This window comes from Rhyacophila brunnea, unplaced genomic scaffold (genome assembly GCF_057557595.1).
Source record: "Rhyacophila brunnea isolate RB1 unplaced genomic scaffold, BYU_Rbru_1.0 scaffold_2, whole genome shotgun sequence".
NCBI lineage: Eukaryota > Metazoa > Arthropoda > Insecta > Trichoptera > Rhyacophilidae > Rhyacophila > Rhyacophila brunnea.
The window spans coordinates 26,659,144-26,683,641 of NW_028232859.1; the positions used below are offsets into that span (position 1 = coordinate 26,659,144).

Below are 24,498 nucleotides of genomic sequence, written 5' to 3' on the forward strand. Positions count from 1 at the left end.
ATATGTGATTCTCTCAAGCCAACTAATAGTTTCAGGTTCCCTCGTGGTGAGTTGTAGTAGTGTCAAAAATATAGTATTGATCCACCGGGTCGAGTGACATAATTTCTACTGCTGAAGCCCTTTGGTCGTGGGAATCTCGCGTGTTGATTTTTTGATGTGCGTTTGATGATACCTCTTCGAAAGGTGGTCAATATACTCTTTAGTAGATCAATTGAAAGAGAATAGAATAATTATTCTATTCTGATTAGTAATGAACTGATCTACGTCCACAATGTCTGACCGGTCACGCGTCAGCCTTATCATGTTGTGATTCCTTAGGTCTGGCAAATTCACAATATATTATTTTTCAATATGTTTTTGAACCCATAGTATGGACCTAATAGGTTGATCAATCGGCTAATATCCATTTCTCATTCAAAATATCAGTTAATACAACTCCCAACGATGGTCTTTTTAGGACCGAACAATGAAATAATTAACTCTTTTTAAATATTATGTGAGTAAAAATCTTCTAGTCTCCGATATATCTTAATTTGTTAATTAGTCTTATCTACTATTTCTACCCACATACGGATTTTTTTATATAACCGACTTATTTTTCTTCTCAAATCGTACTAACAAAGCATTGTTTAATTGGACTATAATATTCTCAACTACCCATTCCTTATATTATTATCATACATTTATATTTCTTACCAAAATAAAATAATAATTTTCATATTGGTAATATTGTTAGATATTCAATAATTCTCTCTTCATATTCCATGCTATGCCAAAGGTACGATAGATTTTACGTCTGGAATAATTCAATATGTGATAGGTACAATTATTACATATACATATGCCGGAAATTGAGAGAAATATATATTATCGTGTACATATGAGTTACAAATTCAAAAGGGTGAAATGATAATTTTCAACTAGACAATAGAGGATTTTTTTCGTCCCTTCATATTATATTTTTCACCATTTACCTACCATACCAAAAAATAGTTGTATTAGTTAACAGAATAACTCTCTTAACATATTTTTGAACATACTGAAAATGATATTCTAAGTAATCTAACACCATAGAAACTAATTTTTGACTAAAACATCCCTAAGGCTAGGCCCACACTGCGCGGAAATTCCATCGCGTAGGATGCGCGACGGAACGCCAATACATTTTATTACATACTAGCTGAAGTACCCGGCTTCGCACAGGATCGCTTCGTGGTTATATTTATCTTAAATATTTAAAAAATAATAAGAGGTAATTATTTTTTTAATATTAAAATATCTGTGTAATACAATATGGCAATATGAAAATAATTCTAATAGGAGTAAAGGTCAAACAAAAGAACACCAAATTAAAATCGAATCCAAAATATGCAAACGTTATTAATGTTATTAATATGCAGTAAAAAACCAAAATTGGATGGAACAAACAAACAACAAACTTTGTATTTTATATAATACTAATTTAGAAACCTTTGCAGGTGTGCGCACAACTTCTGACACACATTTCATCGCAATCGGATGAATGGTATAGGAACGCATACGAATAGAAGAAGATGGAATAGAAGAAGAAGATAGTTGTACTAATTCAGAAACCTTCGCGGGTGTTGGCACAATTACTGACGAAAGTTTTATTGCAATCGGATGAATGGAATAGGAACGCATACAAATAGAAGAAGAAGATGGTTGTACTAATTCAAAAACCTTCGCGGGTGTTGGCACAATTACTGAAGAAAGTTTCATCGCAATAGGATGAATGGTATAGGAACCATACGAATAAAAGAAGATATAATGAAGAAGTAGAAGAAAATGGTTGTACAAATTCAGAAACCTTTGCGGGTGTTGGCACAACCACTGACGAAAGTTTCATCGCAATCGGATGAATGATATAGGGACCATACGAATAAAAGAAGATATAATGAAGAAGAAGAAGAAGATGGTTGTACTAATTCAGAAACCTTCGCGGGTGTTGGCACAACCACTGACGAAAGTTTCATCGCAATCGGATGAATGATATAGGGACCATACGAATAAAAGAAGATAGAATGAAAAAGAAGAAGAAGATGGTTGTACTAATTCAGAAACCTTTACGGGTGTAACCACAACGACTGACGAAGGTTTCATCGCAATCGGATGAATGGTATAGGATCCATACGAATAAAAGAAGATATAATAAAGAAGAATAAGAAGATGGTTGTACTAATTCAGAAACCTTTGCGGGTGTTGGCACAACCACTGACGAAAGTGTCATCGCAATCGGATGAATGATATAGGGACCATACGAATAAAAGAAGATAGAATGAAGAAGAAGAAGAAGATGGTTGTACTAATTCAGAAACTTTTACGGGTGTTACCACAACAATTGATGAAAGTTTCATCGCAATCGGATGAATGGTATAGAAACCATACGAATAAAAGAAAATAGAATGAAGAAAAAGAAGAAGATGATGATTTTTCTAATTCAGAAACCTTCATGGGTGTGCATACAACCACTTACCAAAATTTCATCGCAATCGGATGAATGGTATAGGAACGCATACGGGACAGACAGACAGACAGACAGACATTCATTTTTATATATTAGTATAGCCTATACTCTTCGCGCAAATGCAAGCAATAAGTTGACAAAGTTTTATCGCAATCGGATGAACGGTATGGCTGCGCATTAAATCCGAACAAACAAACAAACAAATATTAATTTTTATATATTAGATAATTTGCCGTCATCGGGCACATTACGTGGAAGATCGGTTGTCTTGGTCTGGTTGATTTGCGTTCCGCGTAGTGTAGGCCTAGTCTTACGGCTTTTTGGCACTAGATAACGCATGCATCTTGATAATTTTCTAACAATATAAAAACGTTTGAAAAAGGAATTAACCTCGTTAATATGCATAGTCAGAATATATTCAAATTTACTTACTATGGATCGTAAAAATACATCTCAACCAATATCTCCGTAAGTAAAGGATTTTGATGAAAAGACAATATACAGATAACTTTGAAGAAACGTAAAGAATGAATATTAGAGTGGAGTAAAGATACAAATATCTCTATAAATAAAATGATAACATATTATGGAAAATCGGTATTTTCCTTTTCGATTTTATTGATTATTAAATCGATTCTTATATAAAAAGATTTTTTTTTTGAAAAATGAGAGAATCTAATTGAAGTAATCGTTTTTGATATGTATTATTTTATATTACTTTGTAACGTTGAGTAAAACTCTTTCAGCTGTGTGGAAACAATATTTTTATTTCGACAATAACAGTAGCACATGATCACGAATTATTAAGGGATATACATCTATAATTTAATTAAGTTACGTGTTATTTTGTACAAATGAATCTTCAGGATGAAACCATCAGGCCAAAGCAAAATTAAGTTATCAATGATCAGTTTATTACCGAAGTAAAAATATGTAAAACATTAATAAATACGTACCTTTTATTTGAAAACAATAAATGATGTCTAAGTGTATTGAATTTATAAAATTGGATATATTTGAAATATATGATATTTATCAATAAATACGAATAATATGGAATTTACCTACTTGCTTACTTATTTTTCAAACATTGTAAATAAATTGAAATTGCGTGAGTATTATAAAGAAATTTGTATTAAACTATAAGTCAGTAGGTAAGTATAGGAAGTATATTTATAATCACTAAAACGTACATATTGCGTAAACACTGTAATTAATACTGACGTCGAATTATTATACAAATCTCTGACTTAATAACATAAGTCGTATCTCCTCGTAGGTACCTCCAATAGGTCGTTGTTATTTTTAATATTCGTACAAATTACCGCTTCGGCTTTAATCCTTTTTTGGAATTTTCAATGGGCCTGATATTTTCGCCTATTTTTCATTCGTACAAACTACCAGATATGGCTAAATTAGATACAATATACTGATAAGAAAAAGATAAGTCACAAAGAACTGAAGTAAGCAAATTATCTTATACGTGTATTTCTAAATTTGAAATACATAATAACTATCAATAAATTTGTCAAATGATTAATGGTTTTTCAGATACGCAAAAATTGTCTTGTGAATGCCCAGGAAAGTCTTACTTAAAATTAATTACACTAAATGTACTTATTTTAATATCTTCTATTAAGAAAGCGTCTATAATTTGTCAACTTCTCGCTTGAAATTGTAAATTTTAATATTTTGATCATCAATTAGTCCAAGTTTCCAGAGAGACAACACTTTTTTAATATTATTTTTTTAAACGTTAATAATGCGAAACGTTTACATTTAAATACTAAATTAATTGAGCAGTTTGTTGTCATAAATTATAAATATGATTAATATAATGTTGTTACAAATAGTGTCTTTTAAATTTATTTAGTTCCTACATATGTATATAATATGTAACTGGAAAAAATTGGATAAGCCGCGTGTTAACATATCCGGTACGCCAGTGCCATTCAAAGTGTGTACCGTAGTCTGCTTAAAAAAATAAGGCTTCTGGTCAATTTTAATTCAACCACGATCATGATGATACTGTCCTATCACCGTATCGTATTTTTTTAAGTAAATCCCCACAGTCGAATATAAAAATATTGTTTCATTATCTTATCGTTAGTGTTAACCCATTATGATTTTTTTTAAATAATAATATCAATCGTTTATAAAAGGCATTAATTAATTTCAAGTAGTAGCGAGGGGCTGAGGTAGGCTGTTAAGATTTTACATAAATTGTGCACACTAAACATAGTTATACTTAGTCATAGTTGTTTGTTTTCATCGAACTAAGAATACAATTTGCAGATGGTGTTGGTTAGTTTTTAATATTCAACTATAACATGCGTAAGCCAAACCATAATAATTTAAGTATGCTATGGAGCGATCTGACAAAAAAGTGCACACTTTTTCAGTCTTCGTTGAATTAAGAATACATATTAAAATTCATTAAACCCTACCCATATCAAACGATAATCGATAAACAATATTTTTCTATCCATGAAATACCAAAAATTATATATGGTTTAATGGCATAATTTTTGATATTTTATAGATAAACGAATATTTTTTTATTATCAACCTTAGATAAGTAAGGTTTAATTGAACTTTAAAAACTAACAAACACTATCAACACATTGTAGTCTTAGTTTAATGAAAACTAATACGCTTGACTGGCAAAGTTCAGTGTGCACTATTTATGTCAGATTTTAACAGCTTACCTTCACTCTCCGCCATTGAATTCAAGCAACTACAAGAAGATGTATATATAATAACAGTAAACTGAATATTACTATTTTTAAGTTATTAATACAAATAGGTTTTTTGGTTGTTGACACGTGAGCACATGTGAGCCCCGGTAAGCTTGTGTTGATAATGTGTTTCGCGTTTGAAAGTCGCTGTGAAGCGAAAACGTTTGAAAGTCACTGTGGCAGCGGAAACCTTACTTTATCGTAATTTGTCACGCGACATAGATATCATGTGGATTTAATCTGTGTAAATGATTAATAAATTAAATTCATATATCGCTGTGCTAATTATTATGATGCGGATTATTAGTTAATGGGGTTAACCGCGTTAATACATTTTACCGAAATTGATTGAGTTACCTGCCAACGCTTAGTCATACTCATAACGTAACGTAACGTAACGCAACCATCTATGAACTTGTGAAGTATATCGTTCTACCTCCATATTATATTCCATTTTAACTAATTCATACACTTCATTTAATCGCTGAGTAAGCCTTGAATCAACCACACATTATACAGGAGGTGGTAAATTAGCAATTTAATTTATAAAGGTACTTACTATATTTCCCTACGTTATGCGTGACTGAGTTAACATCATATTGAACATCATTTTACATTCTTGAACATTGCTTTATTAGTTTTTGAGTACATTCATGAGACAACATACGAAATATTTGATTAAATTATCAACTAATTAAATAAAGATACATACATAATATATATTATATAATATGTATATATATGTTTAATTGAGCAAATAAAAAATATAAGTAATAGTATCGTCGACTTTATAATTTTAAGTCTGTCTGTATAGATGTCTCGATCTACCAATTCAAAGTAATGTAGAAAACTGAAAATAAATATAATATTAATATAATATCCCATCACAAAACTAGCAAACTAGCAACTAAAAAAGTAAATGCGATTACACAAAACTGTATTGGTAAAAAACTATTGGTGATCCCCAACTTTTCTACGACGCGCGTGTCATAAAATAGATCATGTTTGATTGATATTTTCACCCCCTACAAAAATAACATCACAAATTATATTTATATTGAAGACGAATAACTAAAAAATATTATATATATATTTATTTACTCTGGGTGAACAAATTGAAATTAACTTAATAATTAGCTATAACTCAAAACATAAAATGCATTGACCAATTAGAAAACAAATTAGGCAATAAAATCATATATCGATTGGTTGGATACCAACAAATCCCCAACGTCTTTGCAATAAATATTAAGAATGTCGAAATGAAAATATTCTTACGAAAAAACGCAAAGCGAAAAAATAATCCCTGACTCTCTTGATTGCTGAAGGTAAGTAAGTGTATATCAATCAACGAAGCAACTTCGTAAAAAGCCATGTACTTCGGCTAGTATTGTAATACATTTTTAACTATAATTAATGTTTCAAATTATTATCGTCGATATTAACAATTATAATGTGATCAAAAACATTTATGCTTAATTATAATAATTGCCGTAACACTAAATGACACACCTATATTAATTTGCTTAAAATATTAATTTAGTTTTATTCCTTTTACATTATTTTATCATGGAGTAGTAGGAGAATGTAAATATGTAATCTTATAAAATATTTGTATTCGTGAAAAGGGTGATATTGTTTATCCTACGTCATATTATGAAAGGTAGATACTGAACTAATTTATGAATAACCCTTCTCACACCAAACACAACTCAGATACTATATTTAGTGGGATATTTTTATAATACATTATAAATAATACATATTATATAGGTACGTTACGTAACCTCGAAATTTTATCACCGTGAACAGAATATGGAATAGAATTTGGTATGAGAATACGTGCAATAGGCATACTAACTTATATTACTATATTGATATTTCGCTCAAGTCAGACGAGCACTAAATATGTATAATTTTCAATATGTTTCTCTTTTTACTTAGTTTATGGTCAATTTGGAAAAGGGTTATCCAGCGCAAGGCGTCAGATAATAAAACGTATGAAAAACAGTTATCCCGGATATTTTGAAGCGCACTGGTTTTCCGTATCACACGTCCACTTTTAGGAGAAAAATAGCTCTAATGTATTCTCACGTATCATAGTTGTATGTTTATGTTTAAGACCTAAGTAAGCCCTCGTGCTACTACGTTTTCAATATAGAAAAAAATGTTATGGTAAGTTTGAAGTAAATTCTTAGACAGTCAAAAAATACAAACACAACATGCCGTAATCCATACCTAATTCAACCGAGAGTCGTTTATTTGTATTATAATTCAAACGACTTACTCGTGCATGATTAATTTTAAAATTATATTAATATGATAGTTAATCAGAGTAATTAATTTTTATTCTAACTCAAAGTGGTGGTAAATTTGAGTGCGTCAATATGTCATCCCTAAAATTTGTATTTAAGCTAAATTTATTGGTCTCGAAAAATCAACAAATTATTATTGCAGTAAAAAATGTTTCTACAATTAATATAATTTCGTCTGGACGTATTTTCATAACTTGGCTTCATTTCATGTTACTATAAAGACGCCGCACTATTACTCTAATGTTATCTTGCTCTATTTCTATATATATATTTTTGAGTGGTCATAAAGATCTATTTATTGCAAAAAAACTACGCTTATAATTTCGTAATTATTATTATGTGATTTAAATAAAGTCAATGCGGACGTGAGTGATACGAGCTTGCTAAATTATTCAAAGCGGTTTTAGACACAATTTATTCCTGATAATACATCGTAAAATGGCGGTTACGTCGTACAGTCCTCAGGCATAAAGCCCATTGACGCAGCGAGTGCGGCGCTCGCACAAAATTTCTACAAGTGGCGCGTAAATCATCAAAAATACAACGTAATCAAATACGCCAGCGCCCACTGGACTTAACGATGCCTTGCGCGCCGCCTGCCGCATGAGTCACCGTTTTTCGCTTCTTGGCGATACGATTTAATGAAAATACAAAGAAGTCCGTTCATTGAACACGGCTACCAAAATTACGCTGCTTGAGGCGTCATCGATCGACGGGCCAAAAGCAATTATTTAATAACAGAGAACCCATTGTTTTATTTTATTCCGTGTCATTATATTTTGCTGGTTGAATAATGTCGTCGTAAATATTTATTACAAGCCCCGAAATAATATAATATTTTTATTGCTTTGTTATGAGAGACGCTGTAAAAATAATTGTTTTGTTCTGCTTGGGCCGCTTATTACATAGGTGAAGGGTAATGCGCGGCGAGAGACGTGTGATTATGGTTATGAATACGCTGACTTCGCCCGCTCGACGCGTTCTGTGGGCACCATCGCTCACACTTAGAAGGGTGTGAATATCCAAAATGCCATTACAAAGCAACGTTCTTTCATATTTCATATTTTAGCACGATATACAATATTTTCACCCTAAAACGATAAGCGCCGCGTAAGCATAAATGCAAGGGCTGGTGTGAAAAAAGACAATGACAGGCTTCAGAAAATCTTCCCTCTATTCGAGTTTAATTTTAAATGATTGATAGATAAGCAGTTATTAATGAAATAATGAATATCATGATTACAAGAAGATTTAATCACTTTCATTATCATGTAAAATGACAACATAGATATTGTGTCATAATAAATGATGGTAATTGGTAACCGGACAAAACAGAACGGTGACAAAATAGAATATTACAAAATAGAACAGTGACAGAACAGAACAGAACAGCTAGTGGAAAAATATAACATTCATGTTTATGGAATCTGTTTATTAATTTTTTTTCGACCATGTCCGATCCTAATAGGATCATATGGGCCTCCACAGAGTAGAGGTTTGTATTAACAGATTTTGTTTTTTTACGAGAAATGGATATCAGCCACTGGCTCAACCTATTAGTCCATTCCCTGACTGACACACAAATTGAAAAACAATATGTGTACTTGCCAGACCCAGGATTCGAACCTGGGACCCACGGCGTGATAGTCCAACGCTTAAGCCGCGCGGCCACCGTGGGCGTTATTAATTAAATACTTATAAAACTTAAGTTTATAAACGAAATATATATATAAATATTTAATATTATTTTACAATTTTAAGTGAAATCATCAACTGTTTATTAGGTATATACAGGTACACTGTTATACAAAACCGTTATTTTTAGAATAATGCATATTTTTAATATAGAGCATATAATAAGCCATTCAGCGTAAAACCTCAATTATTTATCTGTTTGATTTTAAAAATCATGAAGAAGTATTTCCAGTCGATTACTAAGGGTCTCATACGTTTTCTTTATAACTTTAATGTGACCTGTATGAACATTGGCTAATCGCATTGGCTAATGGCTAATCGCTGACAAGCTATTACAAAAATGCATTTTGTTCATAATAACGGTTTTGTGAGCTTAAGTTTTGTAAGTATTTAATTAATATATTCTACAAAAATTTATTTTCCCCTGGCTGTTCTGTTTTGTCATGGCGTGGGGTAGATATATGGTAGACAGGTACCGCACTGCACAGGCACAAAAAATTAATTATTATAAGTAGGTACTTAGGTGTCGTGATGAAAACGTTTTTTTTCTTGCTGTTCCATCCAAACAAGTATAATTTTAGAGCCCAGTAGATGTGTATCTTAAAATTTTAGAGATTCACATTGTAGGTATTTATTAAAAAAAAAAAAAAACAATACTATAATATCGTAGGTAACTAATTTTAAGACGGCAACGTGGTAAGGGTGGCATTTTGAATATCCTTACCAGTGGCAATTTGCAGTGACGTTACTGGATAGAAATAATATAATATAGTATGATTATAATATCTGTAGATATATTTTTAATGTTAGAATACATCCGTTCATGTATTATTCAATAGCATTTTGTTGGGGAATATTTTTTCGCTTATTTTATGACTTTTTACCCAATAATATTTTTATAGCGGTGTGATGTTATTTGTTATTTACGAAACGAATAAAGAATTTATGTTGATCACTGCATGTATAAAATAAAAAAAAACTAACTTAAATACAGCTTTATTGTTATTTTAGAAAGCTGATGATGAATATTCATAAAAAGAATTAATATCAAAGACATATATGAAAATCCCATCTAATATTTTCTTATAACTATAAATTTAAAAAATAAATAAATATAAGTTCTTATCGAAAATAAAGGGAAAGGGAAAATAAAAAATAAATCATCAGAAAATATGAAAATGTTCAACTAAAAGTAACCATAATTGAACCAATAGATACGATGATTATAATTATCATATACGTTGAATATAGATTAAGATACATTTAATCTAGGTTATGACTTTTTTATTTAATTAACAATTTATCAATAACACGCAGCCAACTTTGCCGTTGCAACATTTGCTACTAGTACAATAAATTTAAAGGCTTTTGTTAAATAATGACTAAAATCCGTTGACTGCTTAAACCACATACATATATATTATATTATTATATACAATATATAGAGCCAAGTGAAGTCAATATATGGTTAATTAAAAACAGACTCATGGTCTACTGCTTAAATTAGCTACCTTTGATTTCAAATTACGTAGTCATTTTTATAGCTAACTTCACTATGTTCACTAGCATCTTTCAAAAACCGCAAGAATTTCAAACAAGCGTCAACACAATTCATGGAAAAAGCCAATTCCATAAATTATTATTAGGTATCAATAAAATATTAAATACAAAACAAAATTCATCTTGAAGTCCCATATGTATGTTCGCATACGTCCCTCCGACAGTTTCTATTCACCGCTCATAGTCATACTTTTGATCAACCTAATTCATTCCTACATATTATATGTATCGCGAAGCTTTTCTATCATTTTCAATAAAGTCCTCTTTGACCTAAGTTTTAGTAAATATATTATTAATATGACAATAATTACCCATGTCATATTTCTTTATTAAATCTATACATACCTACGCAGTATTCAGTTACTTAACAAAATGTCTACTATTATAAATAGGATGTATGTTGGGCTTTCAATTAACTATATCGATACAGGCCATTACGTATTTCATCAGAAATATTTCTTATTTATTACTTATGTGTATCGGAAAACCCCAACAGTATATAAAGCTTTTCTTAGCATAGTACATCGTCTACATGTGATATATTTTGTTCAGTTTACAAAATATACAGTAGCTAGAGCCAGTTGCTAAAAATCGTGACTAAATATGACTACTTGACTAATGGATTTCATATCCAAGTCAAAAGTTTCTCTATATTTTTTATACACTACCCTTATGGACTGTAATACATTTCACTGGGCGACCCACTTAGTCCAATGCGCCAGGAACTGGCTTCTATAGAGTAAATATACGCCATATAAATTAGTTTTAATAATTATATATACACAGAGACCAAGTATGTCCATAATATATTTATCGTATATAATATATCTATAAATAATATGGTACTGTAAATACATTATCTTATTTAGAAACCTTATTCAGCATGAAATAGGTACGAAAAATTATTTTTTAAATTGCAAAAACAATATAATATATTAAAATTAAAATTTATTTATTTACATATAGTAAACTTTACAGATTACACTTTTAAGACGTTCACAATATGACATTCAAAGAAGTAGTGTTAAAATAGCATTAAAAACAAATAAATATAACCAATATTAGTAGATTAGTAAACACAACAATTTGAAAGTACATGGAAATACGCAGAATGTACCTACTAAGTGAACCCTTATTTTAAGAATTTATAAAACATCGTCCACCAAAACTCATCCTCACGTAGGTGAATATATCAATTGGTTGAATACAGTTATTGCCCTCCCAATTGGCATTACCAATAACAGGATACTTCTTCTGCACTTTGGAAGAACAAACAACTAATGCCCCCGATTTCTTTTTTTTATCAGGGACACACCGGTCAATACTACCAAGAATAGCAGAATTCGCATTTACATTGCGTATTCCGTAGCCACTTACTATATGATACAGTTAGAACATAATCTTCAATACGATAAAATTTTGTATTTTTTTTATCTAGTCTGTATGTAATAATACATTGGTAGGATCAATAGCAGATGTTAGGAGATAGGTTTTTCCTAGATAGCCACGTATTTGTAATGAGGTAATGCCGATTAAGTGTGTGTGTGAGGTAGGTTTCTTTTTAATAAAAAAGAAGTCGAAACTTCGGGATTTTTTTCACATTTCAATAACATAAACTTTATTATTATAAAATAGCTACTATCTATGTGTAAGCATACCTTTAAATGTAGTAAATAACTTTCACGTAAATGCTTTGCCGTTTTTGCTCTACCAGCTGTGAAATAATACTTTCGCTTCAGCCTCCGACGTGGACAAACGCCCTATATAATATAATCCCCGGTCAACGTGTTACGTGGAGATATTTGTGTTCGTTGTTTCGTTAATTGTTTTAAGCGGCTGAGTGTAGTGGCCGCATACTGCCGAAACGAGTTGACTGTAAGGCGCCGCACCCTCCCTGCCTCCCAAATTGGCGTCAGGTGTTGCAATAAATGATGCCCGCAATACCTTCCTTCCGCCATTCGTTGGACCGCGTCCAAAACTTCACGCTAAAGCACGGCGTGCTTCTATTCAGACAGTTTCCGAGTAAATAAAAACTTTAAATTTAAAATGCTTCGAGTCACTGAAAGTTCTTTAGATAATGTCACATAGACAAGAAGGTAAGCGTAAAACAAAAAGAAACCATATAGTTAGGATACCCTTACCAAAAGTTCACCCTGATTCTTATCGGAACGCATATTTTTGAATTCGTTTATCGTATGTACTAAAAAAACTCATTTTCTAATTTGCATACATCGATAGGTAGATAGAATACAATGTATTGATTTTTTAGTAAAAATAGAAGTGGTGGATGTACAAGGATCCCGTAGCTACAAAAATACGGTGTAACTTCCGCAAGGACATGGGGCACCCCATAATATGTTATGTTAATAATCATTTGGCATCATATTACTCGTATTATATTTTCAGTGGTTGCAATCCTACAATGGGTTCATGTATTATTTTCAAAACTATGTGGAGTAGCAAGATTTCTTATCCATAATAGAAAAATAGAGGGACAAGCGCTACCGGCAACTTTAAATGTCAGTTAAATAAATGTAAATTCCATCAGATTTTACTATGAATATGCCACATTATCCAAGATTTAACGATCATTTTTAATAATAATATAATATTCATACAATATAATGCGATCACGTTGTTTGATGAATATGTACATACTTGTTATTATCATTTTATCAATAAGCAGGTTCGATTTCAAATAAAGTCTAACACATAATATATATATTTTTTTTTTTGCTTTATTATGTTTTAGGCTACCCAATGTTTTTAGAAAACATTACAAAATTCTTATTTGGCTAAAACAAAAAAATATATAACATAATAATACAATAAAATATAAATATTGTGATATCACGTACCTACATCGGAATAAATTATTCATCAAAGCTTACCTAGCTTTGTCTAAAAATAACATATTTTAGTAAAGTATAATTTGTTTATGAAAATTCAAAATATGTATATAAATTTCTTTTATATTACACAAATAGCTAGATAATCTGGTTGTATTTGTATTACAACATGCGTTGGCTGTATGTTTGATCTTATTTTTTGTGTTTTCTTCTTTGAGTTCTATAAAAAAAATGTAATATAAATCATGCGAAAGCATTAGCTGTGCTCTGAAAACATGCGTAGCACACTGAAAATACGTTTTACATCTTATCTGAAGTGCGTTTTATTTACTGGCATTTCAACATGAGTACATTTTATATTATATTATTTACTTTTGATCACAAGTCACGGTTTCTTGCCTATGTATCAACGTCCCACGATAATGAACTTTCAAAAAAGAATTCACATCGAGATTCAAATGACTTTTCATCGATTCCGAAATGACACAGTCCCTTTGCAATAAATTAGAGCGCGAATTCGGGAGTGATCCACTTTTTTTAATATTGAATTTTATTCGAAATACTCACGCCACGGCCGGGCTCCGGATCGAATAACATGTTTCAATATAGTCGACGTTTCCACAGAAGCTGTTTGCCATCTGAGTATACAATATAGTGCTGTAGTTTATTAAATCAAAAAGTTCTTTGTTATTTTTTATAGCCAATCCACTTTTTGCTTCTTTTAAGTAATTCACGTGTTTCATCAAAACTTAACGTACCTACCTATATTTCATTAAAAGTATAAACTTAATAACGGAATTGGGTATATTTTGATAAAAAAAAACGCATGCCTTTCAATGCTGTATAATATTATTTTGAATATGTACATAATTTTTTGCATAATAAAAATATACAATTTCATCACATTATCATTGAATAACCACTTACATAATTTGATGTTTCACCATTTGATTATAATATTATTACAATGATGGTGACGTTATGGATTCATTGAAAATTTTATTTAAATTGTCTCACTTTAAATACACGCTAATATTTAAAAATATCAATTGATAGAATAGACATAGATACATTAAATGTTTTAGCAAATAACCGACAAATAGTAATAAATAAGCTGACATTCTCAAACGAATACTAAAGGACCGAGAAGTTCTACGTACCTAGTATTAAAATTAGAAAACTTCAATACCTCGGCTACAATACGAGAGAAAAAAGTACAGAATTTTATACGACTTCAGCTCTATCGAACAGTTTCGGGTAGAAGATGATAGAGAAAAAATCACCTTGATGGTGACTGACTTCCAATAGGGGATAGCGCGATAAGAAGAAGAAATCTTAGTATTACTCATTGGTGATGTACATACCTAACTTGGTTTTAAATATCCATTGAAATATAACTTATATCTACGATTCCTCCGTTAATTATGTATCAAGATGAAACAAATCAGAATAAGGACTTAAAAGAAAAGATATCAATAATAATTACACTTGATCCAACTATATTTCATTTTTTCACGCCGCCTGAAAAATATTTTTTTACGAACTCCGCAAACGACATCCTGACTTTTTTCACAGAGAAAAATGTTTTAATTCATAAACAGGGGCGGCTCTCGTGGTGCAGTGGGTAAACACGCGCGTTAACATCATTTTACTCCCTACTTCAATTATTGTTTGTCAATTTATGGCTACGGCCGTATGTTGTAGCTTAACCACTGGGGAATGACAAAAGAAATGGCGTATTTCAAAAAAACACTACCTTATTCTTAGGTCAATAATTATTATTATAAAGTAATCATTATTCGTAGGATGTTTATCACAATTGAATGGTCAAAAACATAGTTTATATTTAATATTTTTAGAATTATCTTGAAATGTGTTAATCTTGCCCATTTTTTAAATAATAAAATGCCTAATTCTTGTCAAATTTGGGATCACAGAGATTATCAATATAATTTTTTATCGTAAATATTTCACTATAATAATCTCGATATAAATTATACTGATGGTTTTATAATTGCGGTTAAAAATTAATAAATGTAAAAAATCTTAACACCACTGCACATTTATGTACTGAAATATGACTATATTCTAAAACATTAGAGCGAGAGGTTTAAAAGAATACTATTTTATATAATAAAAATACTTTATGCAGTCATTAAATGTTTAAAATAAATATAATGGATAATAAGCCTTCAAAAATTATATAAATAGATTATCTACAACGTTTAAGGTATGTCCAGGATCATGCTTTGAAAATAGAAAAAAGCTCCATTTTGACCCACGCTGAGCACGTCCGCCCTTAATGAAACAATAATAGTATGCACCCATTCACTTGATAAATCCACAATCTAACTAATCTCGCGTACATTCACTCGGTCTCTCATTGCAATACCATGGATATTTTTTTTAATTGACCTCAATTGTGCCTCCGAGGGCAATTCGCCTCCAATAAAAGTAAGGTCACGTTTTAATTAATTTATACAGTCTTCAACGCTGGTGCCCAGTGAATTTCGTTTAACTCAGACTTAATCTGCGTCATTTATTGACTTTTTCAAATAAAAATGTGTTACATATGACGGTGAACCATTTTTTTCCCATTGCTACGGCAAATACGAAAATGCATGATTCGGATGTCAAAAGTTAACTATACAACAGATCTGAATTTTTAATAGATGTCATTTTAAGAATAATATTATTTTTATAGCTGTGATTTTACTTCGTGCATTGTAGTGCCATCTCATATAAATTTAAGAAATATTTTATTCTACCTTAGTACTGAAGTTACGTGATTTACAGCAAACTTTGTTTCTTCCTCACTTTCTCGGGAAGCACGCAAGATTGATAGTAGAGTGTAGATTCATGATGATGATGAAAATTTTTGTTGATGTTTCTCTACTTGTTTGAAATAGGAACATGAAAAATAACAATATTACAAGTCATATTTTATTTGTATAATTCATTTCCAATTATGGCATCGAAGAATTCTTCGATCTCTCGAATTTCCGTTAGTAGTGTAGGCTCTTCTTCCAAATTGCTATCACCTGGCAGGTGGGTGCACGTCGCCAGATGTTAGGCGACCATAAAGCCTGATGTTAATAACAACCCCTGCCTCGCGTCAGAACCCTTCCAATTCTTCCCACAAAGGCTAAGGCAGAAATACAATATAAATGAGGGTAACCGTAATTTTTTTTTTTGACAATCCCAGTCGAGTCGAGATAAATAATTGGTTGTCATTTTCAACCGTGCAATTATTAATTGAACTCTTTTTCGTCATCGCTATTAGCAAAATCCCAGCGGTTTAATGATAATTAGTTTTCTTGCGCAGACTGCGTTGCATGACATAATATTTTGGCGTAAGTAAAATTAATTAAAAGCCATTTCCGATCAATTCTCTTTCATTTTTAACCGTAACACGTAAGTTTTCATTAATTTTCAGTATTTTTTTATAATCTTGAAGCTGTGATTCAGATTTTTGTCGATATAGCTTTCTTATGTTTTTTTATTTCAAACGTGCATTCATTTATATTGTTAAATTATTATATAGAACGTCAAAATGAAACTCACGTTAGCCCAGCGTTTAGACATTGAAAAACTGGTCGATTTTGAAGACTAAGTATAGGTACTTACTACCAGTATAAAAAAATACTTAGGATAGAAACTTGTTCCAAAATACTTACTTGTATTTAGAATACTATATAGAGCGTTTGGCGTGCGTATGCGACAAAAGTTTCATACTCAACTGAAACTAAAACCAACTCCATATTAGCATTTAAAATACGTATCGACTCAGGGAACTCAGACTGTGTATCGGTTTCAATAGAATTGCTAAAAATACGCTGAGCTCCGCTTGTCAAAAAGTCCCATTTATTATAAAATTTTAAACACGTTTTAAGTTTATGAGTTGTTTTTTTCTGTTAGGTTACAATATTCTTGTTAACAATTTTTTTTTTAATTTTAAACATGTTTTGAGCGGTCGTATAACAAGCCTAAGCCTGTGCGTCATCTCACCACTGTGCTGCGATACAAAATTTATGACCTACTAGCTGAAGTACCCGGCTTCGCACAGGGTCGCTTTGTGGTTATATTTATCTTAGATATTTAAAAAATAATAAAAGGTAATTATTTTTTTAATATTAAAATAGATATTAATAAGATTGTTTAGTACATACATGTTTAGCATACAAATTTTACACGAATCTAATTACCAATAATTGCAAACATTTACCTCAGTAATATTTATTATATTAAAATGCATTTCTCACCGGAAGCATGGGATACTCAGTGTTAGCAGTATTCAATCACGAGGTATTAAATAAATAACCTATCACAATTGAATAAATATTAACCCCGCTTTTATCTTGATCATCTAACAGTCACTCCATTTCAGTCACTCAGTATCGTCAAGCCTCGAGTACATATCTGATTATTTTTTTTTTATTTTATACTAGCTGAAGTACACGGCTTCGCACTGGGTCGCTTCGTGGTTATATTTATCTAAGATATTTAAAAAATAATAAGAGGTAATTTTTTTTAAATATCTGTGTAACACAATATGGCAATATGAAAATAATTCTAATAGGAGTAAAGGTCAAACAAAAGAACACGAAATTAAAATCGAATCCAAAATATGAAAACGTTATTAATGTTATTAATATGTAGTAAAAAAAATTGGATGGAACAAACAAACAACAAACTTTTTATTTTATATAATACTAATTTAGAAACATTCGTAGGAGTGCGCACAACAACTGACAAAATTTTCATCGCAATCGGATGAATGGTATAGGAACGCATACGAATAGAAGAAGAATAAGATGGTTATACTAATTCAGAAACCTTTGCGGGCGTGCGCACGACAATTCACCAAAGTTTCATTGCAATCAGATGAATGGTATAGGAACACATACGAATAGAAGTAGAAGAAGATGGTTATACTAATTCAGAAACATTCACGGGCGTGCGAACAATTGGTCAAAATTTCAACGCAATCGGATGAATGGTATAAGAACGCATACTAATAGAAGAAGATAGAATAGAAGAAAAAGAAGAAGAAAATAGTTGTATCAATTCAGAAACCTTTGCGGGCGTGAGCACAACACTTGATCAAAATTTCATTGCAATCGGGATGAATGGTATAAGAATGCATACGAATAGAAGAAGAAGAAGAAGATTGTTGTACTAATTCAGAAACCTTCGCGGGTGTTGGCACAATTACTGATGAAAATTTTATTGCACCCGGATGAATGGAATAGGAACGTATACGAATAGAAGAATATAGAATAAAAGAAGAAGAAGGAGATGGTTGTACTAATTCAGAAACCTTTGCTGGTGTTACCACAACAACTGACGAAGGTTTCATCGCAATCGGATGAATGGTATAGGAACCATACGAATAAAAGAATATATAATGGAGAAGAAGAAGAAGAAGATGGTTTTTCTAATTTAGAAACCTTTGCGGGTGTGCGTACATTCACTGACGAAAGTTTCGTCGCAATCGGATGAATGGTATAGGAACCATACGAATAAAAGAAAATAGAATGAAGAAGAAGAAGAAGGTGATGATTTTCCTAATTCAGAAACCTTTGCGGGTGTGCATACAACCACTTACCAAAATTTCATCGCAATCGGTTGAATGGTATAGGAACGCATACGGGACAGACAGACAAACAGACAGACAGGCATTGATTTTTATATATAAGATATAGCCTATACTTTTCGCGCAAGTGCAAGCAATAAGTTGACAAAGTTTTATCGCAGTCGGATGAACGGTATGGCAGCGCATAAAATACGAACAAACAAACAAATATTGATTTTTATATTATAGATTATTGACTTTATTGTACCTATGTAAACTGTACAACAATCAGTAAATAATCTTGCCATCTTCTCCAGCAATTACAAGTCTTTATACTCCGCTTATCACATCTCACAGCATCAATCTCAGCACACACGCTTCACCCCAAATGCTTCTATAAACTAAAAATAGATATTATGCACAGTGAAAGCATATCTTTAATTGAGTGTAAAGGTACTAATAAAAAATTAAAACCATACTTTTACTTGTGTCACTAACGGTTATCCATTGTTTCGAAGTTAATCATCAGCTTTTTATCCTGAGACGCACTCATGTTTTAAATATTTAAAAAATTTCATCGTTACAAGATATCGAGTTTTTTTCTATTGACAAATAAGAAACTAATTTACCCGGTGACTCGCGGAAGACTTTCAGCCAGTCATGTAAACGGGGTCGAATGCTTTTTAATAAATTAGGAAACCCTTTCCTAAATGGTACTTTTCTTGCATAATATACGGCCTTATTTTGTTGCCTTTCCTTTGGTAACCCACTAACTGTATTGGCTATTTACTAAAAAGTAAATAATAGCCGTGGTAAACTTTGACATACGACCTTCTTATAAAAGTTAAACCTGGAACTCCTTACTAATTGAGGTCCTTTATCATGCATATATTTTAGCTGTTATGGGTAAATGACTCCAGTTTAATGTTTTCCGGCATATTAATATTTGCAATTGAGGTGAGCACTATTCTTGTCTAGAACATATATGAAATAAATATAGGTGCCTACTATAATACGTAGGTAAGGTCTATATATTATGTACATTATTTCAATAGGAACCATAATATTTTTTTATTTACAGAAAACTATTTATGTATGTCACGGGGTTGCTGCCAAAAGTTAGTAAGTCGATAATTTTGGTATCTGGAGATAACAACGGATTAGGTGTCCATATATTATAAATATGTATGCTAGAAAAAAATTCAAGGTCATCTTATAAAATAGAACATAAAGCACAAAAAAATTATCAGTATGCCTGATTTCCATGTCAGGTGATTTATGTGATTTAGGCCATGTCAAACTTTCAAATTGCGATTACTCCATAACATAATTTCGAGACTTTTAGCAGTCTATGATTATATTTGATTAAATCTAGTAACAAAACATGAAATCATTATTCATCATATTTTAAAACCTATAAACATTCTTTCAAATATTATTATAGCTAATAAACATTAAATAATTTTTTACAATTATTGGAATCCCAATCAATCAAAATGCAATCTAATGAATCATTATTAATGAAATTTGTTAAAAATTAATGATAAACACTACAATATTTCAGAGTATGTTGGAAAAATACTAAAAATAAATTCATTTATTGAAAATTAGGTACATACTACCTAATATAATGTTAGCTGAATTGGATAATTTTGGAAGAAATACATTTATTTCGGTTTTCCGATTTTGGAATAATAATATTATCACGTATATGCGATTTGATCTCATATAGGGATTGCAATACCGAATGAAAATATGAATACCGGTATTTTCTATTGAATCCGGTATTCATGAAATATATGGAGAAAACACTAATATATGTATATATAAAATGCTCTTTAAAATATTATAGCAATTTATAGCACGTGCCATTGCTGGTCACCAAGTGCATTGAAAGCCAACGGGAGTAAACCAGACATCGCGTAATCTGACAATAAATATAGTCATGTTAAACCTTGTAAGTTAATTAAGACGTTTTGTTTCCACTTTCAATACCGAATATATCGGTATTGTTCTATTTTTATAACTGGTATTTCGGTATCAAAAAATACTAAGATACTAGTATTGCAATCCATAATCTAATGTAAGTAATTTAATACTATACATATTTACAATTATGGTCCAAATAATATCAAATAATCGTATTGACGTCAACATATTGAAATGATCAATGTCTAACAAAATGTCAGTTAGCAATAATTATTAATAATGTAATCGTTTAGTTCCCCTTGGATATCACTGTATGAGAACATTTTTCCAGCGCCTGTCCACTCGCCGAGTAACATGCCAGGCCATTGCCATTGCATCAGCTTTGCGACGTCTATCACATCGCGTACTCTTCTCTACTTCCTTATCCATAGTTATGTCCAGCATGCACATTTCTATACGACATGCTACTCGTATTCTTTGATGTCTCTTATATTAGCGGTTTCATATTTCACGTGCAAACGTGAGCACTGGTAGCAGACATTTGTTGAATACTTGAACAGTTGAACTCACAGGTCACTTTTAAAAATACAATTCTGATATCCAGCAAAACAGTTTATCAAATAAGGGTCATCAAAAATGCATTCTTATTGTCTCTACCCATTTTTAGGTGTGATTTCCAATGGAATTACTACAATTTACTTTTCAACTATAAATAATACCTAATCTCAATAACCTAATCCAAGTATAATACTTCGCTTCTTTTTTGAATATGAGAATAGCCAAATGACGCATCTCGACTAGACTATATTAATTATCCCAATCAAAATAATATTCGGTAGCTTCAAGTAAGAATTTTAATTACGATTCCATATCTTCGTCAACTAATAAACTACTGCTGTGCCTGTAGTAGATAATTGTAGCGAAACGCCAACCAAGCTTTGAGCTATTTACGGAATTTCTAGATTTTCTTCGATTAGTTTAAAATCTTATATAAATTTTACTAGATATACATTTCTACGAAGTTCATTAACAATTGTTTATTTTGCTGTCATTCAAAACTATTAGATATTATAAGAAAGTTCCCAATATCGAAAAAAGAATTAAAATTTGTGTTCCAAATTTAAACCATTTCCAGTAAAATTAGTTTTTCTGAAAATTGAACGAACAACTGAATACAATGTAATAATAAATAATTACAAGATAAAAATAACTTTCTATTTACAACGTTTTTAAATTTTCTGTTGAATCATATAAACTTGACTTGACGAGCTTAAACGATCAAAAAAATTTGTACTCGATAGAAATAATACCGAAATGTCATTTTGACATGTCATATTGATTTCCATAGTAACGCACGTGTATATTAATAATTTAGTTGCTAGGTCCCCATAGCAACCAATGATGGTGTCGAAATAACTTTTCATTCATAACAGAATTAACTGAAAATGAATTCAATTCTACTTAAAGATGTATTGGCATCGTGTTCTGATATATTCTAAAAGTTTCAAATGTCTAGCTAGTTGGGAAGTTAGTTAAAAATCGATTGCAAGATTTGTACCGGACAAATAAGAATACGAGCTAAGAAAAACGTTGTAATAATAAAAAATAATATGTTCAGACTGAAAAATCAGAAAATTAAACATTTCTAAGCTAAGAGATTTATTTTCTTCGTGAATCGATAGGTGCAATTAAGATACATGTTAAACGTAAAACAACAATAAATACACTATTAATACTAATTAATTGTCATAATTATGAGAACTTATTGTACGCAAGTATGAAGTTGTGGCATTAATAGTATAATCTGAATTTATCACAGTAGATCGATAGATTACTAGTTGTTTAAAATTTCTATATGGAAACTAATATTTCTTGTTACTTCGTGCCACGCTAATTCCATCGACTTCCCTCCCGTAATCTATGGATATCGATAGTTAAAGTTAAAGCTTGACAATATAATGTCATTCGAATATTATATTTTTAATTTGTAGATAATTATAACTATTTCAGCTTATCATTTTCTTTGTAATACCGTTAAATATAGTTTAATATTAGATGGAAGTGGCAATCTTGGGTTAGCACCCGGGCTCCAACCACCGTTAACGCGGCCCTATTCAGGGAAAATTACATGTAAATGTATTGAAATGACTTTCGTTAAACAACAATACTTTAAATGAATACACTAAATTCTTACTAAGTAGTTAAGTTTGCATATAAATGGCGTATCCGTCTAATAAATCTAGCCACAACAACCTCTATTTATTTACTCACGTGCATTAGCGATGTTTTTAGTTTTTTTTACCGACTTTTATGTTATTAGCTTTTCTATTGTAGTAAACTAAATAATTTCAGGAAGATATCCACCGCGAAAAAATGGAATCGTCGATGGAAAATGATTAATCAGTCTTCAGTTGGTTAGAGAAAACTCAAAATCACCATGTTAACTACCCCATGTTAAATGTGATTTACCATTTTTATCAGTCAAATTTTGCTAAGGAGGAGCTATTAAACTATCTAAGAATAATAAGTTATTGCTCTTGACTAGATATTATTATTAATAACATCTAATCAAGAGCACATATAACTAGAGTTACTGCTAACAACAGGATGGTGAGTCAAATAACAGATTTTGCGCTTATATTATCAGCACTAAAGCCCACTAGGCGGATTAAATGTCTCCTTGAAAAGTTCACTTTAAGAACCTCCAGTCAGTCAGGTTTATAAATGCTTTACCTCTTTCCTATAGATCTTATTTTAGGCTAGCCTATCCTTTTTTCATCATTTTGGTATATTGTAGACTTGTAGAGGAACCCTGAATAGTAGGGTATCTTACATTTATAATACAAGTATTATCATATTATATACTGTGAGTTTTCCAAAGTTTTTTGCCCCACCGCTTCTTTTTAGAGCATAATATGTTTCCTCAGACCCACCCTCTCTCTGCTCATCTCTTTTCATAAAACCCGTCAAAAATGAGACGTTGAAATTTGTACTTTAATAAAATAATAAAACCTAATGTAATGTAATATGTTATTTCTTGAATAAAGTTAATCAGACATCAATTTAAAGTATTACTCTTTTATCGTTTTAGCATAAAGTCGTATTCCTGAATAACTGTTAGGTTTCAAAATGAATTTATTTTAATTGTTATGATTAATTTATTTGAGTAAGTTCACAGAATTCTTCAAATCATAAAAAAAATATTACACTATTGCAAAAATAAATCTTTAGGCATATGATTTTATGCAAATAAATAAGTTGTCAATGTTATTATTTTCTCCTTTTGAGCATTCTTTGTAATTTCATATTTATTAATGCCCACCTATCACTCCCTTCTTTCAAGTGCCTTCCT

At 30.9% G+C, this 24,498-nt stretch overlaps 1 protein-coding gene across 1 annotated transcript in view; it reads left to right on the plus strand.

Moving 5' to 3' along the window:
* Window positions 1–24,498, plus strand: part of LOC147072116 (metabotropic glycine receptor) — a 457,878-nt gene that overhangs the window by 403,583 nt on the left and 29,797 nt on the right. The gene's annotated exons all lie outside the window — the stretch shown is intronic.